This window comes from Athene cunicularia (genome assembly GCF_003259725.1).
Source record: "Athene cunicularia isolate RWA chromosome 27 unlocalized genomic scaffold, athCun1 chr27_part1, whole genome shotgun sequence".
NCBI classification, from domain to species: domain Eukaryota; kingdom Metazoa; phylum Chordata; class Aves; order Strigiformes; family Strigidae; genus Athene; species Athene cunicularia.
Genome location: NW_020799138.1, coordinates 962,909 through 974,268, shown reverse-complemented (window position 1 = coordinate 974,268; position 11,360 = coordinate 962,909).

The following is an 11,360-nucleotide window of genomic DNA, read 5'->3' as shown; positions in this document are numbered from 1 at the left end:
CCCCCCCCCTTTCTGCTTTTGGGTGGTTTTGTGTTACCATCTGCTGAGTATCAGCACCCATCTTCCTCAAAAGGTTTTGCGCTGTTGTGGTCCCACGCCTTCCCCGCCATCACGTTACAGCTGAAGTCTCAGCCCTCATGACGCGCCCCTGGGAGGACCCGCGGGGTCAGCTCTGGTCCCTGCCTGGACAGGGATGGCTCCATCCAATCCTGCTCCTCGACGGAGGAGGTTCCATACGGATCCGTGGCTCTTGGTTTGTGCCTGCCCGAGGTGCTCCCCTGCTCTTGGAACAGGCTCCTCTAACAGGTAGAAACATCACCCGCTCCTCACGAACTCTCTTTCCTTCCAAGGTGACAAGGATTTGCTTTGGCATCTTGTCCTCCGCCTCATCTTCCGACAATACGTCGACGCTGTTCCTGCAGCCGGAACGGATGGAGGGATAAAGCCTCGCGGGGTGGCTCCCAGAGCCCACAACCCCTGGCAGGTCCCAAAGCACCCGGCACCGCGGGGCTCGTCCTGGAGCTCCGCACGCAGGCACCTGCTCGCTGCTGGGGGAAGGTGAAGCACCTCAGGACGCACCCGAACGAGCCACTTCGCTGAGCAGGAACCTTCCAGAGCGACCAGACTGGGAGAGAGACCGTGACTAGGGCAGGGAGACGCCTGGAAAGGAACTGTTCTCCTTCAGCAACCTGAAGCAAATTAAAACCTTTGCGATCTATAATTGCATTCAGGCTAATTTAGAGATAGTGCATCTACTCTGCATCAGACAAATACCTGTGTAGTTAAATAGTTACTACAAGAGGCATCTGTGGCCGGCAGCCGCTGTCTGGCTGTCGTGAATCACTCTCCCGGGTAATCTGAGCAGTGTCTCACTCAGTTACACAGGACACGTATTGCAGGAGCAGATGAGTTGTTCAATGAGTTGATCGGCTCCATCAGCCCCAGCCCCCAGCCCTGCTGCTCGTATCCCCCTCAGAGGCAGCCCAGCAGGATGCATTTTGCGACCGATGCCTTTTCTGAACGTTAAAACACCACAACTGGGGGACGTTCAGTAGTCCGTGGCCCTTGGAAAAAAGAAACACTTGCTGGAGAAAGGTGATTTGTTTCCCTCTAGCACAGTTTAGCACTGGAAGATCTAAAGGGTTTTGTGTTGTTAAAAACCCCCCAACGTTACAGTGGGATGTTTCTGGTGAATTTATTTTAAGATAACCTACTAGCTAACCGCAGCCAAAATAGATCTTCAGTAGAGTTTGAGTATATAAAGAGTCTGATCCTAAACCTACCGATCACTTGCTGCCTTGTCTTTAACACCAACTACTTCGGGTTGAAGGCAGAAGTTTCACTCTCTGCCTCTCTCAAGCACAAATTAAATCTCTCTGAAGTCAAGGATCCTGTGCACTGTCTCAGCTCCTGTCTAAACTCCCAGCCCCACTTTCAGACCCTCCTCAGACCTTGTGCCACTGAAAAACCTTCTCAGTGTTTCCCTCTCCGCAGGCCGGTGCCCCCGTGGGTCCCGTTCTGGGGTCCTTCACGTGCGGGGGGCCGGGGCTCCAAGCTCTCCGTGTTTGTGGCTGGCTTGGCAGAAGGTGACCCCCGCTCCCCTTGGCACGCAGCACTGGCTTTTCAGCGCAGTCACTTTGGACTCCTCTCAGCAGGCAGGCGCAGTTCACATCTCTGCAGCTATTTACTGCTCTGCTTCCCTTTTGTTCATCACTTATCCTGGCAGGCACGCTGCCTTTCAGAGCTCTATCTTGTCACCACTTCCACCAAGACGATGTAGAGATGAAAGGCTTCTCTCAGGCACGGGCAGAGCGCTGAGGACTGGGGGCGAGGGTGCTGCCTGGTGGGTGTGCAGAGCGCGGCCGCCCGCGGTGCCACCAGAGGCAGCCCCTGGGTGACCCCGTCCCCGGTCCCCAGCGGCTGAAGCCAAAGACCACGAGGGAACAGAGGCAGGCACATGCTTTGCAGTTTGTTTTCTGCACCTACTCCCAAGGTTTAACGTCAGAGTTTTGGTACATGCCAAGTTCTGTGTTGTCAGAGCCAATTAAAGCAAATTGTTTTCCCTAAAATTGAATGGGAATATTTTAAAATAAACAATTTGCTATGTCTTTATGACACTAAACCTTCTTGTACAGTCCCGTATTATACCTAAAGAATTCTCAAAACATTTATTAAAGCTTTGTTTAATTTGACTGTGTATATTTGCAGTCTATTTCATGCCTTAGCCACTCTGTCTGACACATTCCTTTCAACACGTGCCCCATGTGCTAATCTTTTACAAAAATGGGATCCTGCATGAACAAACACCCTGCTCTCCTCAGAGCCAGGCCCGATCTCTGCTCAGGGAAGCCGCACTGTGCTCTTTGCTCACTAGAATGCATTTGTTACCCTAAAGCTAAAGTAGCTATATATATATATATATATATAAAAAAAAAATCAACCAACCAACAAACCAACAAGTTACCAGGTATTTTCAGTCTTATGTTAGAACCCAGGCTGCTCTTCTCATCTCCACTGCTAGAAGAGCAGAAATCAGTGATTAAAATTTGTTTCCCGGGTCACAGTGCTCGAGCGAGATGGCAGTTGTTCATCAATACGGCTTCTCAAAAGTAAATGCAGTTCCTAATAAATTCCACAGGAAGTTAGGTCAGAAAGATTAATTTCAGTTCAGGTTGGTTCCACTTGAACTGAACCATTGAATTTCCTGAAGTGAATTGGAACTTGTCATCTTGAACTGAACTGACGTCGACTTGCCACTCATTCGGCACTGAAATCTCTCATGGGAATTCTGCTCCTGTATTTCTCATCTAGGTCCTGTGTGTAAAGCTGGGCTCCTTGCAGTCTGTCCTTCCGCTCAGCGTCACGGACGTCTCAGGGCAGGAGGATCCCCGGGCCGGGCAGGGGATGGTGCTTGGCCAGCACGCACAGGCCGTGGGGGCTAATGCAGAACTCGAGAGGCTCTGCTGCACTCCAGCAAGGCGAAATTCATCCCCAGAAAAGCACAACATGTTTCTACCTCCTGAATTCAAAGTCTTTGTGTATTTTCCACTGATCTTGCTTTAAGTGAATTGAGATGAAGCCAGACTCCGAACTGGTCCATGCAGGTGCCCCCACCTCTGCCCGTGGCCGACGGGACCCCCCGCGCCCCGCAGGGCTCGGCTCGCGCGGCGCCGGGCCAGGGGCATGAGCAGGTTCAGGTGGGCAAACTGGTCTTTGCTGTAGCGCAGCTTCACCTGAGCACCGAGGGGGGTTTTTGCATGAATGAAAGGATCGCAGATCAAACCCAGGTGTCGTAGGTCCCTGGCAACCTGCTGCCCCGTCCTCCTCTCTCCCTGCCCCAGCACATCCAGCTCGGAGCCACCAAGGGAGTCCCAGCCACATCCCCGCCTCGAGCTCTGCTCTCCCACTCCTTCGCCGACCCAGGGCACCAGGAAGGCTTCTCCCTGCGCTGGGGGCAGGCAGAGCCCCCCAGGCAGCAGCACGGGCGAGTTAAAGGTGAACCTCACCCAACTGCCCCCTTCCCAGGAAGGTCCCTCCTCTCGCGTCAGGGAGGGACTCTGACGTCTCCTTCGCTGTTTTGCTTGGCCCAGCAAAGCCAACCCAAGAGCTTTGGGATTTCCCACCTCCAGTTCTGCCTCCTGCCCAAACGCCATCTCGGCTCTGGAGCTCCCAACTGGCGTCGGGGGGGCTGCAGGGAAAGTTCATGTGCTGAAGTCAGTAGGTTTACTCGGGGTGGGGTGGGGGGGGCTTTGGCAGAGTCGTTCCTCAAGCAAACAAAATAGCAGAAGTGAAATTGTGAGTAAATTCCTGACATTAAGAGCAGTACTGAGCTGGGAGTCCGCACCAGGAGGAGTTCTTAGAGTGGTTGTAGGGGATGCCCTGAAAAAAAAAAAAAGAAAATCTCATGATTGTGATCTCAGCATGAGGTTATTAAAAGATCCTTATCCTGGCGGCAGAGGAAGCAATCTGCGCAGCGGGCAGGTCCTACCAGGGGGTGCAGTTGCCCACGGGGCCCGCTGGCCAGCCACAGCGGGGAAGGGCCACGCTTGGCGTCACTGGGAATTCACGTCCCCCTCGCCCGCGCCGTGTCCCAGGTGACAGCCCTGCTCTCGAGGCCTCTTCTGGAGAAGAAAAGGCAGTTTCACCAGATTGGCGGCTGCACTGCACTAAAGCAATTTCCTCACCCTGTGGTGCAGGAATTGAGCTGTGACGAGGGAAACGTACCCGGTGGGGAAGGCTCGGGCTGGCAGAGATTTGCCAGCGCCGAGGGGCAGAGGATGGGCCGGGTGATCGGCCACTGGCCACAGGAGCTGCAGCTGCTCCTCCGTGCCCTCAGCCCCCGGCCAGGGCTGACAGCTTCCCTCCACATCTGCTGCCGTTTGTTGCCCACACTACCAGGGCCGTTTGCATTCAGAGGGGCCTCTGATGAACAAACGGATCCTTTTCGGCCTGAACTAACACATAAGAGACAGAGAACGCTCCAGGGTGACAGGTGGGGAAAGGAGAGAAGATAAAAAAATAGGAAGAAAACCTCCTGGGATGTTACAGCGCCCATGCTGGGGAGGACGCACGACCACTGGTCACGTCTAGAGAGGGGTTTGAAGTCTTTCCCGTGCTTCATTCCCACGCAGGTGGGCAGACGGCTGGGAAGTTCCCACAGGATATCAACCGCCAGAGAGCCATGAGCTGTTCGGGGAGATAAAGGGAGAGCAAGAACTGAGGGTTAAAGTGTCTGCTGGCCTCACGGCAAACATCCTCCCCGGCGCTCTGCCACCACCTTCAAAAGGTGAAAAAGATAGACCCCAGTCCCCGGCGGTGTTTGAAACCAAACTGGATACAGAAACAGCCGATAATCCCATCGGTGATTTCTGCGGAAGAGCTCATCCAGCCCTCTCTCTCTCTCACACAGATTTGGCATTCTTCACGCTTAAAAGATAATCATAAAAAAAAATATCATACTGTGATTTTTCACGCTGTTTCCATTGTTACTGTCACTCTTTCTGGTTGGGCTTTCCACACTGCCCACTGCCCCCAAACTGGTGTCTGGATTAAAATGGCTTTTTCTTGCCTTTTTAATAGAATTAGCGAAAAAAAAAAAAAGCAAATTGAAACTAGGTGTTTACAGAGATTATAGACTTTTATAAGTCACAAATGAAACCGTACATGATAAATTTACAACAAAATAAGACGCCAGCCTGATAACTGCAAAACCACTTCAAAAAACCCCCTTGAAGACTGTGAAAAAAAGCATCAAAGTGAAAGAAGGGAACCGAGAACAAAAACAATGAGACAGACCTAAACCCGAGCAGGATCCGTGCTGCCAAGCCTGTGGTCTAGGAGCTGATCTCCACTCGGTTACGGGTACAAATGCCACCGGGGAGAGAGTTGCAACGGCCGCTGCCAGCAAGACTCTGCTTACACGGGGGGACGTCAAACCGGGGATGGAAGCTCTTGGCTGAGCCCCGGGCGCTATCACGGCTCCTCCGGCCGCCCGACGCGACTGAGCCGCCCGCTCTGCGCTGCGGCACCGGCCCTTCGCCTCCACGGGGCCTGGAGTGCTCGAGGCTGATTTCTGGCCTCTGCTGAAGCGGTACCGGCAGCTCTGCCAATGCTCACACCCGCACTTCTCTGCCCAGGGGGGCAGCAGGAGGCACTGAGCCAAGGTTCGCATCCAGGGTTCCCTGTTCGCCCCCTCCAGTAGCGACACGGGCTGTTCCGGCAGCGCCGGGCTCGTCCCTCACCCTTGGGCTCATCCGACACCCCCGGGTTCGTCCTGTCCCCCCCGGGCTCATTCGACACCCCCGGGCTCATCCAACACCCCTCGGTTCATCCTGTCCCCCCCCCGGGCTCATCCAACACCGCTGGGATCATCTGACACCCCTGGGCTCGTCCGACACCCCCGGGCAGCGATTTTGCAGCAGCGGAGCCCCGTGTGTTACCCAAGAACCGAAGGGAAGTCGTGGGGCCTCAAACCCAGGTGAGTGGAGAAGCCACCGCGAGGCGAAGCACCGTCTCTGCTCCAGGTGAGACCCAGAGCCTCGACCGCGAGCAGCCCCGGCCTCCCGCCCGTGCCAGGCTTTGGCTTTACTTTGATATTTGATCCTCTAAAGCTCTACTAACCTGTTTGATTTCTTTCCATCATCAGAATAATCCTTTATGCAAGCACAAGCTCCTTCAGCCGAAGTCCTCATTTTGCTCGAAGCAGATCAGCTTTGCAGGACTATCCCACTTGACGCGCAGGTGATTTTTTTTTTTTTAAACCTTTGTTTAGTTTCTCAAAAAAAAGATTTTTTTTTTTCTTCCTGAAGTTTAGCTGCTGCACAAACAGGAGACTTTTGTCTTTCCCAGGAAGCTGACCTCAATCACGTACCTAAGTCAGTGCTTTCAAAGGGCATTTAGGTGCATGAAGTTCCTAAGAGGCCAAGTCCTCTGGGTTTCACCGGGAGTGAAGCGGTTTGCCCGTTGAATTGCTTTTGAACAACCTCCCGAGGTGCCTGGTTCATCTTTTCACATCTAAACACATTTCGATATTTATCCTTTGGGGCCTGGTCTGTGCTATGTACCTGCTATTATATTTCAGTTTTGTAGGTCAGAAGGTTTTTGGGGTGATAAAAATCTAATAATTACATCAATCCAAAAAAAAAAAAAATCCCAAAACTTTTAAGAGCAGGTTTGTTTTTTTTTTTTTTTTTAACCTGAGCTTCTTCAGAACTTCTACTAAGTGTATTTTTGTGGTGAGATGAAAGCATATTTTTGAGAACTACCCAATACAGAAGAGAACCTTTGCCTGCTTGATTTTACCTGAGGAACAAACCCAACACAGAGCTGTGGTGATGTCAGAGGTCACAAAGCATGAGTCAGACTCTCAAAAAACGCCTGGTTTTTCTTGAAGAGAAAAACAAACCGAAGAAAACAACTCCCTCACCATGATACAATGTTCTGGATTTGCCTCTTCATTTCCTTGTCAGCCCCCTCCGTGGGTGTGAAAGACTCAGCAGCTCTCGGGGACCCTGTGGGAGAGGGCTCAGCCCCCCCAGAGGGGACCCCCGCAGCACAGGAGCCCCCAGCGGTCCCCACACCACCCCCCTTCACCAGCCTGCACCCACATCTACCCCCCGAGGGGCCGGGGACACTCACTACAGCTGGAGGAGCGCCAGGAGCCTGCACCCGCTTCTCAAACACCACCCAGAGGAAGCAGAGAGCTGCCCCCGAGAGCGAAGGGCAGCAAGCTGGGGGCTTGATCTGCTCCACCTTCCCCGCGGGAGGGTTTCGGGTGCTGCTGAGAAGCCCCAGGTGGGTGTGGGGGTCACCAGAAGCTCCAACCAGCTGCTCCCCATCAGCGGCCGGAGCCAGGGGCCGGGCAGGGGCAGCACACGCGAAGGGGCCGCGTTCGTGGGGGCTGCTCCCTCGAGGAGGTTCCGGTCCCTGGTGCTCTGTGGGCGCCAAGGGGCTGGGCAGCGTTCAAGCGCGACCCACTGGGGGTTTGTTCCATTGGTTTCATGTGCTCGGAGAAGTTATTTTACCCTTGAGGACGACACCCACTCCTCCAGGTACACACCCCGAGCTGCAACACACCTGTCTTTGCCAATAATTACTGTTATTTACATATACCTTGAGAATACGTAGCAGATGAAAAGCACAAAGGGCCCTCAGAACCCACGGCTGATGCACAGATAAAAGCTGTTGCACAGCAGGAGTTTGCAGCACCTGAGGTGTGAAGTCTCCTCCTGCTCCCGCACCAACCGACTGCACCTGAGCCCCCGGTCCAGGCAGCAGCTGGTATCATTGAAGAAATCAAAGCTTTACCTTGGCAGCAACAATCATTCCAAAAAATGTTTTTTTAGAAGAGCAAAACGCAGTTAATAAATCTTCAGAGGTGTGGTTCAAGATGTAAAGCAATCTCCATGAAATGCTTCGTTAAAGGGAGCTCAGCTGGTGGGAACAGCCGTCCAGGATGGAATTGAGGAGCAGAACAAACAGGAATGAGGGACCCCATTTGTTCTCCGAAATCTGAATTACCTCTCTGAACACGCCACACGAGAAACACAACTTCAGCTTTAAACACAAGGGCAACAGCCTTCTCTTGCGATGGACTTGCGTAGCGAGAATAACCAACTTCGACAAACTCACCCTTCCGGCACAAGGGCCCCCGGTGTCCCAGTCACGCCACGGCCCCTGCAAACAAGTTTGAACAAACAGGCTGAAATTAAAGTGAAATAAATCCCGTCAGTCTTGACTGGGGTTACCGCACGAATGTGGAGGCCAGGCCACGGTGGAGATCAGCGAGCACACGGAGGTTTTAGGGATAAGCATCTGTGCTCCAGCGGGTGAAAGCAGGAGGGCTCGAGCGCGTCGGGCACCTACCACCGCGGAGATCCTGCAGCTCGGGGAGAGGTTTTAGGGCAAGGGGTAACGGGGGCCTCTGGGGGAAGGAGAGGCCGTGCAATCTTCCCTACGTTTTGCCTTCAAGTTTTGAAAATCTGAAAGTGTTAAATTATTGGGCGAGAGCTGCCTTATTCCATGGAACAAGCGTGTCCCTGATGTCTGCTTCGTGGGTTTATTTTCTAACCGAAAGCGAGAGAATATCCAGCAGCAGGTACGTGCGCATCGGAATTTTCACACCTTGCTTTTCAGCCAGCGTCACAACTTTTTGTGATGCAAGTTCCTCATATTAATGAGTTAGTGAAACAAATAACCCTCCTAATTACCACCTGTTTGGCACAGTTAGTTAAGAAAGTTAAACCAAAATGGGTGACGAGGTAACTGCCCCCCTCCTCCTAAGTGCCTCAAGGTGTGTTTTTCTAAAAGCAATCCTTTTAATTGCTGGAAACAAACCCCTCAAAGGCATTTTGACTAGTACAACTGCAAGTGCTTAAAAATAACGGCAGAAATAATCAGCAGGAAAAAAAACCCAACAGCTTCAGGTATTAAGTATTCGGAGCCCAACTGCATCTTCCTCACTGTGTCTTTTTGTGGATTCGTACCTCAGCCCTTCAAGGAGGAAACTGTACTTGGTTTAAAGTAACATGAAAATTATTTCTGATAGCAGTTAAAGGCTTACAAAGAGACTACAAGTTCACTGACATTTGTGTTATTTCCTCTACAAATTCCCCTTCACAGGCTTTTGAAGCCAAGAGCTGCCATCCGCGATCCCTCCAGACACCGCCAGCGTTTGGGCAGAAGCCTGAAGCAACTCGGAAATTTTCACTTTGCTTTTCGGAAGCACTTTTGCCACAAAACCTTCTGTGCGTCGTGTATTCCAGTAACGCATTCCGTGGTTTTATTCTCCTCTGGGCTCAAGATGGGAGAACGGCAGACGAAAGCCCTGAATCACAGACAGGCATCACCTTAGAAGACAAGAACCAGACCACTCTTAAGTTTAAAAAAACCAAACAGGTTGGATTTTATTATTTTTAGACCATTTAAAAAAAAAAAAAAAAGACCAAAAGGGTTTAGAAAACGTTACTGATATACCCACTATTCCATAAAAACATACTAGTTCATTGAAGCTCGTGTCATGTGTCCTCTTGTAAAGTCATGGAACGGCTTTTACCTGTTGTTGCAATTAAGTGGGTTTTTTTTTTTTTTCAGTAGGGCTTCTGCGTATACAGGGCAAAAATGTGGCATTTTGAGGACAGCTGCAGAGTTCCCCGAGGTTTTGGAGGCTGAGGGCAAGTGAAGCTATTTTTGACCCTTTGTGCTGCGTTAGCGACCGTCTGCCCGGAGAACCTGCGCGTCCAAACCTCGTCCTGCCCCCGGCTGAGGCCGCAGCAGCAAACAGAGCGGCTGCGCGAGAGAAAAGCCGAGACAGTTGGAAAGGATCGGCCGTCACAGAAAAACCCGACCCGAGGACGGATCATTTACTCCAACCGTGCTCAGTCCCGGGCAGCGGCGCTGCGGGAACAGGAGCCAGCAGAGCAGCTGCTCTGAGACGCCCCCAGTCACACCAGAACCCCCCAGCACAGCGCCAGGGGCTGCCCGGGATGGGGCCTCGGCAGAGCGAGGGGGGGCAGCTGCTGCCGGGGGGTTTGGGGTGTTACCAGGAGCAGCCCCAGGCCCCAAAGGATAAATATCGAAATGTGTTTAGATGTGAAAAGATGAACCAGGCACCTCGGGAGGTTGTTCAAAAGCAATTCAACGGGCAAACCGCTTCACTCCCGGTGAAACCCAGAGGACTTGGCCTCTTAGGAACTTCATGCACCTAAATGCCCTTTGAAAGCACTGACTTAGGTACGTGATTGAGGTCAGCTTCCTGGGAAAGACAAAAGTCTCCTGTTTGTGCAGCAGCTAAACTTCAGGAAGAAAAAAAAAAATCTTTTTTTTGAGAAACTAAACAAAGGTTTAAAAAAAAAAAAATCACCTGCGCGTCAAGTGGGATAGTCCTGCAAAGCTGATCTGCTTCGAGCAAAATGAGGACTTCGGCTGAAGGAGCTTGTGCTTGCATAAAGGATTATTCTGATGATGGAAAGAAATCAAACAGGTTAGTAGAGCTTTAGAGGATCAAATATCAAAGTAAAGCCAAAGCCTGGCACGGGCGGGAGGCCGGGGCTGCTCGCGGTCGAGGCTCTGGGTCTCACCTGGAGCAGAGACGGTGCTTCGCCTCGCGGTGGCTTCTCCACTCACCTGGGTTTGAGGCCCCACGACTTCCCTTCGGTTCTTGGGTAACACACGGGGCTCCGCTGCTGCAAAATCGCTGCCCGGGGGTGTCGGACGAGCCCAGGGGTGTCAGATGATCCCAGCGGTGTTGGATGAGCCCGGGGGGGGGACAGGATGAACCGAGGGGTGTTGGATGAGCCCGGGGGTGTCGAATGAGCCCGGGGGGGACAGGATGAACCCGGGGGTGTCGGATGAGCCCAAGGGTGAGGGACGAGCCCGGCGCTGCCGGAACAGCCCGTGTCGCTACTGGAGGGGGCGAACAGGGAACCCTGGATGCGAACCTTGGCTCAGTGCCTCCTGCTGCCCCCCTGGGCAGAGAAGTGCGGGTGTGAGCATTGGCAGAGCTGCCGGTACCGCTTCAGCAGAGGCCAGAAATCAGCCTCGAGCACTCCAGGCCCCGTGGAGGCGAAGGGCCGGTGCCGCAGCGCAGAGCGGGCGGCTCAGTCGCGTCGGGCGGCCGGAGGAGCCGTGATAGCGCCCGGGGCTCAGCCAAGAGCTTCCATCCCCGGTTTGACGTCCCCCCGTGTAAGCAGAGTCTTGCTGGCAGCGGCCGTTGCAACTCTCTCCCCGGTGGCATTTGTACCCGTAACCGAGTGGAGATCAGCTCCTAGACCACAGGCTTGGCAGCACGGATCCTGCTCGGGTTTAGGTCTGTCTCATTGTTTTTGTTCTCGGTTCCCTTCTTTCACTTTGATGCTTTTTTT